This window comes from Drosophila biarmipes, chromosome 2L (assembly GCF_025231255.1).
Source record: "Drosophila biarmipes strain raj3 chromosome 2L, RU_DBia_V1.1, whole genome shotgun sequence".
In the NCBI taxonomy this organism is placed as follows: Eukaryota; Metazoa; Arthropoda; class Insecta; order Diptera; family Drosophilidae; genus Drosophila; species Drosophila biarmipes.
The window spans coordinates 15,546,398-15,562,121 of record NC_066612.1 but is presented as its reverse complement, the minus strand read 5'-3'; the positions used below and the strand labels follow the sequence as shown (position 1 = coordinate 15,562,121).

The 15,724-nt window shown below is 39.3% G+C and overlaps 1 pseudogene; it reads right to left on the bottom strand.

Annotated features, from left to right (window-relative positions):
• Positions 1-14,220: 14,220 nt before the first annotated feature.
• Positions 14,221-15,420, bottom strand: LOC108033275 (phenoloxidase-activating factor 2-like; annotated as a pseudogene).
• Between the last annotated feature and the right edge of the window lie 304 nt (positions 15,421-15,724).

Sequence of the window (15,724 nt, the reverse complement as noted above, 5' to 3'; positions counted from 1 at the left end):
AAGGGTTTTAAATTTAAATTTTTTTTAATTTAACACACACAATTAAAAAAAATCCTTTTTGCATTTTTGAAGTGTGTCCTTCTCAAGCGTTGTGTGTGCGCGTGCATCGTTTAGATTTAGTGCCGCTTGTTACGCTTTGATGTCATGTCATTTATAAGCGACGCAGCAGCTTCGGGCTGACCCCGGCCCCCCGTCACGCCCCCGCCGTTTGGCCACCCCCCCTCCGGACCGCCACTGCCACTGCCACCACCACCCCCTGAAACCGCCCATCGCTGCAACGCAACAAAATGCAAACTGACAGTTTAGCATGGGAACAAGTTTTGGGGCCGAGGAAACTTAACATGACAGACCACGACAATGACGTTGGTGGAAAACTTAAAGCGAGCTTTAAGCACGGGCAAAGGTCACGTGTCCGCCGCCCCCTTTTTTTCGCCCACCGCCACCGCCGCCCATCGCACAAATTGCCGGACCAGCTGAGTAATTTACGCACAATAATCCGCATCGCTGAACTCTTCTTCCTTCGCTGGCCAGATGATTGATGTATGGACGTGTTAATTAGGTCCACTCGTGCCGCATTTACACTCCACTCTGCGCCGGATGAGAAAAAGTCAGAGATTAAAGACTCAGATCTCCGGCGAATAAAAAGGCAATAAAAATCTAAGCAAACGGGTGCGCAAACTTTGTTCGACGAATTGATTGATTTCTGGACACAAGCACATTAATCAGGCCGGCCAGAAATGCTGATTTGATTCGAATCGCAGCCACGGCGAAAAAGTTTGTGCCCAAAAGCCCTTGATTATCAGTTAACCAGTTTTGCACGAGCCATTAACAAGGCGGTACTTTGTGTCAGCCTACAGTGGAAATTCTAACTACCCTTCCTTAACTAAATATTATTTAAATTAAAAGTTAATTACCACAGGTCTTGAGTTAATAACAGCTTTTACAAATCGGTTTAAATATATCTGTATTAATCAGTTTTAAAAATTTTGAATTACCCATTTTACGTTTTAATCTCAATTTTCTTTTAGATATTTAAAACTATTTTTAATAAAAAAAAGCAAAATGCATTGAGGAAACAGTTCAATAGATCTAATGGGAAGATGATATTGTTAAATGGAAAAAAGCTGATATTTCCTAACATTTCGAACTGGGTATCTGAAGGATACGTCAATAATAGCCCACCTTTTGCCCTGCCCCTAGGCTGAATTCTGACAAATTCAATTTATTTCAAGTTCTCAGATCAACACAAAAAGTGGCAAAGGCGCAAAAAATGCTGGCAAAAGTGGAGCGTCAAAGGCGGGAGCTGAAAAAGTGCAAGCTGTTCACTAAATCAAAAACAGATTTCGGTAACAAATTCGTTATGCACGTGACATGTCCAAACAATGCATGTGCCTCCTCCTGCGCTTGAGTGTACGTGTGGTCGCCTAAAAGAAATTTGAATAAGTGAATTTAAAAAGCGTTGGCGGCGACTGAGGCTGCACAAAAAAGAGTGAGTCACCTCCAACAAAAAGTCGAGCAGCAACAAACAAAATACGAGCGGACAAAAAAGAACGACTGTATGTTCTCATAGGAAAGCCAAGGACACTTTCATGAAATGCAATTTCGCACTTGTAAACTTTTATGGCTAGCCTGTGTGTGCCGTGCAAGAGTGCCCTGGTTTTGGCTAGTTTAGAGCTGGAAGGTGTAGAATTGGGTAATTCTGGTATAAATATTATTATTAAATTTGAATATAAAAAATGTTATTTTACTTGCATATTAGTTATTATATTCCCCTCAACTACGCCCTAACTTTATTTTATCAAATCACTTGAAATGTCATATCTACTTTAGAAAAAAAATAAAATAATTGAGGATGTTTTTTATATTAACAGTTCTTTTAAGCTCTATTTAATCGTTGCATAGTTTCCTCTATTTGACTACAAAGCGTAAGCAGTTGGGCAGCCCCACTGCTCCACTAAGCTTCATGCCTTTCACACTCTACACCACCGCCTGCAACCCCTTCCACAACCCCTTCCACAACCCCTTCCACAACCCCTTCCACAACCCCTTCCACAACCCCTTCCACAACCCCTTCCACAACCCCTTCCACAACCCCTTCCACAACCCCTCCCACTACCCCTTCCAAAGGCAACATGCAAATCTGACTGTTGATGGCGCATTTTGCTTGGTCGAGTTTTCATTTTCCCACCCCTATTTACTTTTTTTGGCTCTAGTTGCTCCTATTTTTTGGGCACTACGTACTTCTTTTTGGGCAGGAGAATGTGTGTATGGAACTTGTTTATTTGCATGTCGTTGGTTTCATTTGCGCCTAGGCTCAAAGAGGTAGCTATGTAGCCGGAGATCCCTCGCTTTTATATTTACACACTTTGGCTAATGGATTTCCCTTACTGGCTCTGCTGCCTCGCTCCTTTTTTCGCTCCCCTTGGCACTTTTGCGGTTGCACACGGCGTATGCTTAATATTTGTTGTATGCCTCATTTGACTTGCTTCGGAATTCGTTTTCATTTCCTCGCTTTTTTTTTCGTATTTTTTCCTAAGTTTTCGCCGGGCATTTGCAGCGCGTCTTAATTGAAAATTCAATTAGACCTGTGTAAATATTTTTTCGGGGCAGCTGCTGCAAATTGAGTTAAAGTTGTTTATCTAAATAAGAATGAGTGCAGCCTGCTGGTCCTGGCTTCTCCTCCCCACCCCCCTTCGGCCTGCTCCCTGGCCGTCCTTTCTGCATTTTAATTAGAGTTTAAATATCTCAGTGCAAATTGGAAACTTTACTCAACCGCAAAATGAAAGTGGCTTCGCTGCCCTTGGAAGTATTTTTCGCTCCGCTGGCTCCTTGCCGATTTTGTTTGTTTTTCGGTTAAGCAAACCTATTTTGAATGGCCCGAAATCAACAAAGTTGATTAGGCAAATACATATTTAAAATGGCATTACTTTCTCTGGAAGGCCTGCAATGGTAAACACTTATTTCCGTTCCATTGCGTGGGTATTTATTACTATATATTTTACACAGCTTACACCAAATTTATATGTAAAACAATGGTGCTAATATCTATCAGGTGTTATACTTTTTAAATGTTAGAAATATTAGCAACTGAAAGAATTCTGAGCTTAAATTATTTGGTGGCATACTTTTCAACACCTAAACTGACAACAAGGAGAGATGTTAAGGGGCTAGGAATTTGTGTGGCCCCCACGATGAATTTTAGTAGTTGAAGAGTCTAACGAATTATTGTGTTATATTGAAGTATAAATAAAAACTAAATAAATTTTATATAGGATTTCTACCGTATTTATTTATATTTTCACATTCCATATAAATGGTAGGTATTTTGAGGCCAACACAACCCCTGAAAACACAGTCTAAATTTACCACCCTCTAACATTTACGCTAACGCTTTTCTTTTTATTTTTCGTGACTTGGTTCACTGTGCTGCACGTGACTTGATTGTCAGTTGCAATTTAAGAATTTGATAGTTTGACAATGCATTCTGGCTCGTTTCGCTGCGTTCCTCCCCCAGAATCTATCGATTTCTATTCGATTTGGGTGGGCGGAGGTCAGAGGTCAGGCAGCAGTTGCGTGCTGAGGGTGCAAGGAAAAGAAAAGCAAAACATTGAAATGCCGAATAAATAATCGTCTATTTTACTTTTTTTGGGTGACTGGTCAAGGAGTTTTAAATGGCATCAGTCGCCAGGGTAATGCCTGCATTATTTAGAGAGATATCTATGGACTTCGTTAAAAGACTTTTGGATTATTTCTTTTTAGTTCGCTGTTTTGTCTCTGCATTAAATTTATCTTATACTTTTTGGACTATTGAAAAGCAAGCTTAAAGAGTTATCTTTCACATTTTAAACATAAAAATAATTTAATTGAAGAGAAATAACATATTTCATTTTTATAAGTTTTTAACTAAATGTACAGCCAATGCAGTGAAACAAACAAGTTTAAGCTTTCTACAAATTAAGTCAATAATATTTGACTTACCGGTCAGCTAAATTTAACAAAGACTTTTTGACTGTTTAATGTGTGATACTTTAACCCTTTTAGCATTCAAATCTAGGCCAATTCAATATGATTATCAGCCGACAAATCAATTGGCCAAATTGAATGCCAAACGATTCTTAATCGCTTCATCTTTGGCTCAAAAATATTTTCTGCTTTTAAACAAGCTTTCCATTTTTATTTTATTTTTTCCTTCTCTTCGGAAAGTTTAACTCATTCATGTGCAAAAATGTTCCATGGGGAGGATTGGTCGAGCGGCGAGTGGCGAGAGCCGAGAGCGCTGGAGCCACAGTTCATTTAAGCGTGTAAAAACATAAATCAAAAAGACCCGGCCTAATGGCCACACACAGTTTTCCTCTCCTTTTCCTCGGCTCTCCTGTTTTTCCACTTCCTCCCTACCGATTTTCCCCTTTGTTTTCCTTTCTATTTTGGTCCTGCGAGGCACCCGAAGTGTATATAAATTGCCTACTTGCATTTTAATTAAACCGGCTAAAAAGCATAGCCAATGTCAAATGCTAGACCAACTTTTGCCGCCTCGTTTTCCCTGCTTTAACAATCTGAGTGGAACAAAGACCATTTGACCCTTTAATTGACCAACTGACCGCAGTTGACTTAAAGCAAATATAAGGCGGTCAATTGAATTGTTGAAAAAGAATTTTTCATGTATCTAAAGATCAGAATAATTATTTTACATTTTATTTAAAAAAGATAAAATTATTATTATTTTAGGGCGAGTTCTTATTCTGAATGCCATAAGGCTTATTGCACTTATGGGGCAAATTTTGTTCTTCTGTTTGTGATTAATTTTGAGCACGCCCTATATTGAATACCATTCTCTGCATTTTACTTGCAACCATCCCATTTTCCCCGTATTTTCCAGTGGCTGTTTGTGGCAGCTGCTGCCGCACTTTGATGTAAATAATGCTTGCTAAATATTTTCCGTTGCAATGCTGCGACTCGCTCATTAAATTTACATTTTCCCAACGTAAAAAAGTGCGCCAGGGGCGGTGGCGAGGAGGGGTTGGTGGTGTCGGCTGGCCATTTTGGTCAACATGCCACTTCCAGTTGACAACATATGGCACCTCTGGCCGAAAGCCTGCCTGCCGGGCAATTTGCCTAACCCTCGAAGGTGGCAGGGGGATCGGGGAATCGGGGGAGTGGGCCAGCGTGACCAGGTAATGGACTGTAATTATGCTAAATAAGCCATGTAAAAAGTGTGGATGTGTGTGGGGGAGTGGGTCCTTTCGAGTGGTTAGAGTTCCCGCTGTGCGAGCTCGGCCTGAGTTCCTTTTGATGGAAAGAGAAAGTTGATGAAGTTACTCAATTTGAGCATGCCCATCCCCTCCGCGCCACTCCCTCTTTCGCCGCGTAATGGCATATGAACCCAACGGAGGCTGACATTCCTTTAATCTACAATTCATTTACTGGAAAATTGTAGTCCAAAAGGGAATGCGATTGAAATTAATAGCTTAATAAGGGATCTGAATTATGTTTAATGCCACGGGGATTTTCTGCCAAGCAAGTAAAAGGAAGGGGTTGCGAGAGCACTGTAAAACCTTGTTAAACAATCACTTTAATAAATATAAAAAAAAACTTAATTATTTATCCAAGTAGATTAAACTACATATTTAAGTATTCCTATCATTTTATTTCTTTATGTGTTGAGTATTTTATCACCTGCCAGTTCTGTGATACATCATCGAATAAGAGCTAAACCTATAAAGTGGCTGCAAAAACTTCCTTAATATTTCACTTTCTTACACACATTCCTTTTATTTATAGATCCATCTGTCGGCAAATATATCTACGTAAACTTTATTCGGGGAGCCCATCAATTATTTTATTTATTTACATTTATTCTGTGCAACTTTTCTGCCTTTCTCACGTTAATCCTTAAAAAATGTTGAGCCTCTTTCAGCGGAAAGTCTTACGGGTGATGGGAAAATGGGGGAATTCCGACTTAAGAGGGAAAAGAGGATCGTCTATTAATGCCAAACAAGTTACAGTTGCTTCTGTCTGTCCCTGCCTCGTTTTCGGCCGGTTAAACCACCCAGCCACCCACTCAACCACCAAAAAAAATATTACCACCCACGCAGCTTCAGGAGCGAACGAAAGGCCTTAACATTTATGATTAATGTGCCTTAACTTTTGCACTTCATGGCAATTTATGCGGCGTCTGGCCATTTGGCTTTTTCATATCTTTTTGCCGCACTGAATTTCACCTCCCATTTTCGGCCTTGGGTAAGTTAAGACAGGCAACAATTGTAAATGTTTGTTGCGCAATTAAAATTCCGATCCAATGTTGGCATTCCCCCCGGTAATTTGATTTATTCGGCCTGCCCCGAACCGAGGTAGCAGCCACAAATAAAACAAGGAACCGTGGCTTCAGGTGTGCGGAACCACTTAACACTCTGTAATCCGTTGAAATACACTTCACGGAGCTTTAAGTATGACTTTTTTATTAATAATTAAGTGTTCCTGAAATTTAAAAATAACTGAAATAGAAAATATTACCCACAGTACTTTCGCAATAATGCATAGTTCTTTTTTTAAAGGGTAAATTCCTGTCGAAATAATTGCCACATATACACACCAGTTCTCTTAAATTGTCAATAAACATATCAATATGCGCACAAAATTGGTTTAATGTCAATCAACAACGAAAATGGCAGAAAGGGGATTTTACAAAGGAAAGTCCTGATTTCGATAAAAAGCAAATATTTACATGAAACTTAATTATAACACTCGATTTGACTGAAATAGGAATAATATATTACTCCTTAAGTAAATATTGATTTTAGGTATACTATTTAGCGTTATATAAAATGTATAAATATATTTTTTTGCAACAGGCATACATAAACGCATACAAATATTTATTTTATGAAACTATTTACTACTTTGATAAAAGTGTTCGTAAGTAATGCAGTATTCTTTTAGTATCCCTTTCACGATTGCCAACGCCAGAATGCATATTTCATAAGGCGATTTCAACATTCATTGCCCAGTAAACTCGATAAAACAAGCATAATATTTCTCATTCAGTCGTTCTTTCTCTGTATTTCAATCATTAATCTCCCCGAATCAATTTTCCAGCGCTGACCTCCATTTTAAATATGCATGGCAATTACAATTACAAAATTATATTTCCATATCCCAGTAACAACAGCAAGTCACAGAGAAAATAACCACTTTCATTTGTCATTTATTTTATGGAGCCTTTTTTGTTGGCTTTAATTTGCAATTACTATTGACAAATCTACAACAACCAACGGCAAACGACTGGAAAAACGGAGCCGCAAACGCAACCAAAAATTAATCATTATCAGCGCTGATAAGCGCCTGAATTATTTCCCATTTGCCGCACATTAAAAGTGCATTAAGGGCATTAATTAATAAAAAAATGGAGAGTTTATATTTATGATAATGATATAAAAAGGAAATTGTGTTAGTGGAAGGCTTTCTTTGAGAAGTGCTATTATTGGCATAAAGTAATGTGAATTTTTAAGATCGTTGAGAAAATTCAGGGTATGTATGAAGTACACATTTTTACAATATTACATTTTCTTTTCTTAGTTCTTAGGATGGGAATCGTAGTTATGAATTTATGACAATTTTAATTCTCGTATTGCAAATGTCATCATTTAAAGTTTATTAAGCTAAATCAACATCCAACAAATCCTCTTACACGCTTTCCAACGCATTTATTTTCCAAGCTCTAATCGCTGAATATTTTCCCCACCACATTTACACCCACACGATTGGCACAATGTTTACTTTTGCCACCACTTTCCTTTTCTTTTTCTTTTCTTGCTAATTTTTTTGCACTCAAATTTCATGCAAATCTAACATTATGGGGCAGGGAAAAAATGCCGACTCAGACTGAGTGGGGAAATGAAATAAAGGGGAATGAATTGGGCAGGAGGTTATTGGGCCTAAATAGGCGTTTCGTGACTTGCAGCTGAGTCTGCGCGACGCTCGCCATTAGCGGGGCCTAATTAGGCGCGGTCTGGCAGCACCCGCAAAAAATTTATAGAAACATATAGCAAATCGCACGAAAATTTTGCAAATCATCAGAAGGCAGAAGGAGGCACTTTGGCAGCTGGCGAAAATGAGGGAAATTAGCACGTTAGCGTGATTCACGCGACAGTTTTACAGGCCGTCGGATCGGAAATGCTGAGGCACTTCCTACGACTCCTTCTTCGAACCATGCTGACCCCAACATAGTCGTACTCTGAGTAAACGAAAACTTTCCGATAATTGATTGTTTGATTGGGGCTTATGAAATGTATTTCATTTATGACAGCTAACAAGATGGGGGACTGAAATGTTTAGCCACCTCTGGAAAGCAATTATTATATACGATTTTGTAAATTTTTCAAAGTCAAGATAGATGAATATTCATAGATATATTTTACATTAATTATCATATTCAGCAGTTTCTGAAATAACTTTAATATACCCACATCTACCAGATACTCTATTAAATTTCAAGCAATTCAATTGCTAGAAGAAGGTGTCAGGAAATTGAAACAACTTTCGTGACAAATCAGAATGCCATCCACACGCAGCTCCATTCTCTCAGGCCCCCATTTTGGCCGAGTAGCTCCAATCGTATTTCTCGCAAATGCTTAATGTCTTAAAACCGAGCAGAATAAATACCGAAGTGGACATGAGGATGAGACAGGAATACTCTGGTCTGAGGATACTCCGAAGGAGCACAAGCTTCAGCTCTGAGTGCAATTAATTAAGCAAAGCTGAAAGTCATGCTCACAATCCCATCCTCCGGTCCTCACATACGCACCAATTTAATTGCTTACAAGTTGGAAACATGGTCGAAACAAGGAGGGGTCAAGGAGCCAGGGGCAAATAACAATTGTAATAAAGCGTCAAGAGCAAAGCAAGAAAAATTGCAACAAATGTTGAACTAAACCATAAAGTGTGATTAATTGAATATTTCTTATGCTGCACGTAGACGCGTCGAGAGCGCACAAAAGAAATTCACTTTAGTGGCAACGATCTCCCTCTGCTCCCCATCCACAGCCCCGTCTGCCCATTTCCCACATTTTCAAGAAGGACAGAGAGAGAGTTCGAGCTCTACGGTAGCTAAATTTCTAGCTGGCGGCAATAAATTTAAATAAATATACGATTACGCGTGCGTATTAAGTTGCTTCGGGCCAACGATGCCAGCGAGTCGAGTCCCGGGTCAGAGACAGTGGGGCGGATATGGCGAACAGCGGGCAGAAATTATGTGACTAGAATATATTAATAAAGGTGTATTTCTTATAATAATCAATCAAATGACCTTCAAGATTGAAAAAATATTTAAAATATTTTTTCATCACCAACAAACAGAAAAATATTTACATACATATATTAAAGATTTATACGATATACAATTACTCTGATAATGCCTATACAAAAATATTCTTGTATATATTTAATTATCGAAAGAATTGTTTATATATTTATGAAGTAAACTATAAGCTAAGCTCAGGGAAAAAGAACGTGTCAAAGTGTAAAATGCTTTAATTGTATAATTTAAAAAAAATAAACATATCACAAGGCACAATATTTTATTATATATTACACTTTTTATGATAAAATTCCTCCGCCCAACATTTAAATGATCTCTTATAAAAAAGCTTGACTTCTTATCAATTTTTAAAATTTATTTTTTATATAGTTTTAGCTACTCATTCCACGGTGTCCAGTTCCAAAACTGCCGCCTATTTTGTATCTAGAACAATGGCAATGCCTCGCCTGCCACAGTACTTCCTCCGCCGATGCTGCGTCCCTCTCGGCCGCTCCGTCCGCCTGGACCGCCGCTCCTCTTCCTCTTCCTCCGGCGGGCCGCTCGTGGCTCGTTATCTGCTGACTTCTAATTCAGCCACAATAAATCAATGCAACGTGCTGCAGCGGCGAACAGTGGCAACATTTTGTGCCGCAAATGTGTAAGTGGAGTTGATGACTGGGCGGGGGCGGTGGTGGGGAAAGTGGGCGTGGCCGGCCATACGACACATCCCAAAACGCACACACACACAAAGTTCTCGCCCCGCTCGACTAATCGAAATTTGTTGGGCATTTGTGCTCATTTTTTATACCGCCTTGTTGCCGATTTTATTTGCTTTTAATTGGCCATAATACAAATTTATTGGCCTCAACTTGTTAATGGTTCGTTAATGTTGCGAACTTTTCACTCTAAATCGCGGCTAGCCGTGCATAGGTAATGTATTTTAATAATATTACACTAGACAGGTGAGCCAAAAGGTAGCGAACGCAATTAATTGAAAACCAAACAGATTAATTAGTTTCGAATATTGTCATAACCACAACAAACACAGCAGCGAGTTTCTTTAATTAACTGGTGCAAATTGATAATGTTATTGTTTGCTTTCAAAGTTATTTTGCTTTACATTCGAACAAACAATAAAAAAACAAGATTGATTAAAAACAACATACAAAAATTTGTGAATTTTTTGTATGCATGTAATTGTTTTTATTGTTGAATAATAAGGGACTTTTTATCAATCTTGTTTGTTTTTGTAGGAAACCCAATAGCTTAGAATCAATTAGATAAAAAATTAAAATAAACTAAAAAAGTTATTAAATTTATACGACAGCAATATAGCTTTGTTTTTTATAAATTTGTAAGAAGATAAAGTGTCAATCGAAACCAAAATAATTTAAATGGACAATAAATTTCATTCATATAGGTGAAAAGAGAGCTTGCGTTTAAAAGTAAATGAAAACATAAAGTTTATCTTCGTTTTAATTTTTAAAATTATAAATAAGTAAATTCATATTACGTGTTTAAATAAATATTTTTAAAGTATTTTTAGACCCAAAAAAAAACTTAAAATTTGCAAACACGAATATTTTGAACTTTTTCGGGCAAAGAACCTCTTCACATAAAGCTAAACTTTTCGAGCAGACTTTAGGACTTACTCTTCCGATTTTTACTCCCAGTGCTTATCTGCCCACTTAAAGTTCTGTGATGGTCTGAAAATGCATTGAAATCTGTAGCACCCCATAAGCAATAATCATCAGCCACTAGCACTAGTTTGGTGTGGCTTTATTGCTGCTACACTTATATTCTGGAATGGGGAAACCTGCAACCGAGGGTTCGACTTTCCATTTCAGTCAGACATATGTAGCAGCACCACGTCCCCCTTGCTTGGGGGTTCCTTACTGCCCCGTTTATGGGTTCGCCCCTCTCCCGCAGACAGCCATCGATGTGCATTCAAATCCTTTGTTGTCACATTTGGCACGCGTCTTGGCCACGGATCATCAGGTGCACAAATGTATCCCGTCGCCAGTTGCCAATTGTTGTGCAGCTTGTTGTTGGCCATGATTGGTTTTTATTGTTGCCGTTGTCGACTCACGAACACCTTTGGCAGCGGGACGGAGACATTGTCCTCGGGCCAGGGACCAGGGACCAGGCACCCGTCGACATGCAAGCTGCTTTGCATAAGAACCGGTTCCCCTCGTGGATTTAACCTTTATTCTCTCTTATTTTCGCTGCGTTTTAAATTGATTGGAGGATTTAATTTCAGTGGCAGCTGCCGTTGCTACCGAAGCTGAACAAATGTCGGGTGTTGAACACCTTTTCTTGTTTCTTTTTTTCGGACATGGTCAAGCCTCGGCACTAAATTACCGTAAAAAGTGCTCCCTCTTCTGAGGGGATCACTTTTATTTTTTATAATTTTGCACATGTTGTGCAATACGAAATGATGGATGAAAATGCTGGCCCGAGAGTGTGGTATATCAGTTTACTTAGGATTGTATTGATGACAGCATTTTGACACAGTTTATAGTGCAGAAATAAAAAAGTGTTATAGTTTCTTAAGACCTTAATGGGTTTTGAAAATCTCACGCATTAATGGTCCTAAAATAATACTGATAGCTAGTAAAACTGTTTTTGAAAAAACGAATATAGAAACGTAACAAAGCCTGCCTACACTTACACTTAACGCCAAATGAAAACGACAGAAAAAACTGTGGTTCAATTTGTACATTTTATTGTCATGAATCATTTGGATTATTATGAATAACTTTTGAGTGGCAGTCGCAACTTTTTGCGTGCAGAAATTAATTAAGTCTGCAGTGCCATGACAACAAAGGCGGGGGAGTGTTGCCGGGGGAGGGAGACAGGGGTATAACACACCCTGTCGGCACGTCATATGCCCCTTCCCTTTCTCGACCTCTGTCCCTCTCGCTTGCACCCTCCTCACGTTCCTTATTCACCCACACAATTTGCAGTTAGTCGCCCTCGGTTTTTTAGCCCTGTTCCATTGTGCTATGTCCCTGCTTAAATATGAATTGTGTTGCAGTTTTCAAGGTACCCATCATTTCATTGGGTATATTGGTTGTGGTTAAAAAACCTTATATGGGGTGTGTTAGATCGAAGTAAAAAAATATACTAAATAGTTTTAAAAAAGGTAGAAGAACCTGAAATATACAAATATGATCCCATAGAATTACATTTTATGTATCTTAAATACATCTAAAATCCAGGTTTGAACCGAAGATACTTAAAAATTATTATTTTTTGTGTTTCCGTTTTACAAGACAGTTAACAATGTTATTAAAATAATAAAATGTGGATAATTAAAATTCTGGTCTTGGTTATTTGTTATAATTAACCATTTGATTTGTAGTTTTTCCCTTTTTTCCAGGGCACATTGAATTCGAGTCATAGCCTACTCTTGCTATTTATGGTTGGCCATATTTTTCACTTTCATCGAGGGCCGTCTGTCAGAGGGGAGGAAACTCAGGCAGACGCGTGACCAGGACGAGGAATCTAGCCAAGCCGAAAGTCAGGCTGGCCCACACAACACACATGGCCAGGTCGGCACAAATATGGTTTTTATGCCGGGTCATAAATGTCAATTCCCAATGCATGTTTGCCACTATTTAGATTCCTGCTCCACCATTCTTCACTGCGTTCGCTTTTTTATATTTTTATAGTTTTATGGTCAGTCCCAGGTTTGTTGAACTTTACAATTGCTGAGTCATTTGGTCTGTCGCGTGCCTCTGGCCCTGGAAAGCCGGAGGCGGAGGCGGAGGCGGTCACAGCTGTGGGCGGCTCTGTGGTTAGTCAGCCCATGCGATGTGTGAGTGTCCTTGAGAGGGGCGGAGAAAGTGGCAGTGGGTGGGTAGCTGAGGCAAACGGGAAGTGGGCGAGTGCACACAAACGAGGAAAGGAAAAGTGTTTGTCTGGCTGCCAGGAATCGGTTCGAGTCCACAGTTGATGGTAATGAGAACAAAGAGCTTTTGTTAGGGTTTTCTGGTTGGTTATGGCATTTCGAAATAATTGAATAATTGCTGCACCAAGAAAACTGAGGAAAAAGTATTTAGTTACTCATGGCGAATTGAGCGCAACTTGCTTTCTTGATATGTGCTGCACCCATGTACATGTTAATTTTCCTAAAAGCTATAATTATTGTTTTATGTTTTAAACAGGAGTTACTCCTACTTCATGGTAGGTTATATTTATAGTAAAAAATTATTTATTTGATTACAAACAAGTTTCTACAGGCAACAGGAAGTCAGTTACTCCGCAGGGAAACCCCTGTTTTTTTTTTATTTTGATTGAGTCCAACGCGTCGCAGCCTCAGAAATTAAGTGGAAATGAAGTGAGCACTTGAATTTCAATTGGAGTGGCCTCAGCCAGAACAGAATTCAAGCCCAAGACCCAACACAAAGCCAAAGCTCTGGACCAGTAAGCAACCCCCAGGAGCACAAAGTACGATTCCTGGCCGAATTTCGAGCTATAAATAAGAGCCACAGCAACAAGACGAACAAAAAGAACACATTATTCCCAACGTTATTCCTCTTTGCGGTTGCTGGAGAAAGGGTTCCTGTTGCTGGCCCCTGAAATTGTTTGACTAATGATTATTTAAGTGAATTACCATTAAGAGCTCCGCTTCTCAGCTACTCTCCGGGCAATTTGGCCTGGAGTGTAATTGTATAATTGTTGACGAATGTTTTGGCATTGTTTCTGGCCTCTTTTTGTGCCGGCTCTCCGGCTTATTAATATTAATAAAGTTGATTAAAAGGCTTACACAGAAAACTAAATAAAGACACTTAATGGCTCAATTACACTTGAGTGTTTGCAAACGGATTGCTTGAGTGGAACTTAAATAAATCCCTAAGATTTTAGTGGATAGGGCATAACCCGTACTTAAGAAAACAAACTTCGAAAATGTTTTTGAAATTTACTAAACATTTTTTATTTAATTTCAAGAGACAACATTAGCTATCTTCTCGTTAATCCACGTCCTAAACATACTCACATCCGTGTAGACTGATGGGGTATTCCTCCGGCCGCACTCCACTCCCCAGTTTACAATGCCAACCTGCTCGTAGACAACCGAATTTTCACCTCCAATGGGACAGAACAGGGCAGATCCTCTATCTCCTGCACAGACTTGACGTCCGATCTCGCCTCCGGTGCAAACTAGACCCTCGGGGAGTTAAAAAGTATGGCCCAATTTGGTCCTTCTAAGCTGACCCTGGCATGTGTTTCTATTTAGCATGGGTAATTCAACCTTCTTCAGAATCGCCGAGTTGTCTAGATCCTCGAACTTTGTTTTACCCCAGCCGGCAACAGTGCAGAGCCTTCCATCAAACGAATTTTGTGGATTGGCCAAACATATAGTTCTGATATTATCCTTCAACTCAAACCGTTCATCTAGGAACAGCAGGGCCAAGTTGCTGGCACCACTATCAAACTTGAAGTTTTCGTGGATCACAACTCTCTTTACGACACGCTCCTCAAAAGCAAAGTCCTCTTCCTCGGAGTCCAGATCCCAATCACCAGCCCTGACCACAACGTCCTCGGCACTCTTATACCTTAAGCGGTGAGCTGCTGTGAGGACAACACTTGGTGCTATCAGGGATCCGCCTCCAAAGAACTCATAATTGCTGAACAGCGCCACCACCCAGGGATATTGGCCAGGCTTCGACTGGTCTTGAGTGACCTCTAGTTTCAAATCCAAGCCGTTTGCATTGCTCAGCCCGCATACTTGTTGGTGCCTAGTAAATAGTCGTTCTTTTGGGCGATCGGTTATGAGTTCAGGTATTTTTGACCATCTCTGTTGGTAATTATAAATATATTTTAATAGGTTTTTTTTAAGAAAACTTCTATTCACACTAACCATTTGATCGGCAGGCATGAAAGAAAAACTCTGCAAACAGTCAAATTTCGTTTTTTATAAATACGTAGAATATTTGGTAGGACTTGCTTCACGTAAAGTCTCACAGCAGATTTGCTCGTTGGAACAGTATCTGGCACTGTCATGTGTTGGGGGGCTCCCTTCTAGACACTGTTCTTTTAAAACACAGTACTTGCAGGCACTGGCCCAAAAAACGCAGCCCAAAAGAGTAGATCCGAATACGCAAAAACGTGTCATTTTTACTCGAAACTCTTGAAACGACTGAGAAGCTGAGATGAGTAGCTGTCTTCTTATCTCAGTCACAATAAGATTAAAGGTTATCAGACATGTTCTTGTTCTGTGAATATTTCAAATTTATTTCGAGTATACCTGTTCATATATTTGTTCTGAATAAAATAAAACCAGTAATACGTTATGTAACGAAATTTTTAGCCTCGAGAGGCAAGAACTTTGAACTTTACTTTTCATTAATCTGTACTGATTGCTCAATGGCTCTGCTTACAATTGCAATGTAATTAAATAATACAAAAAATACATTTACCATATCA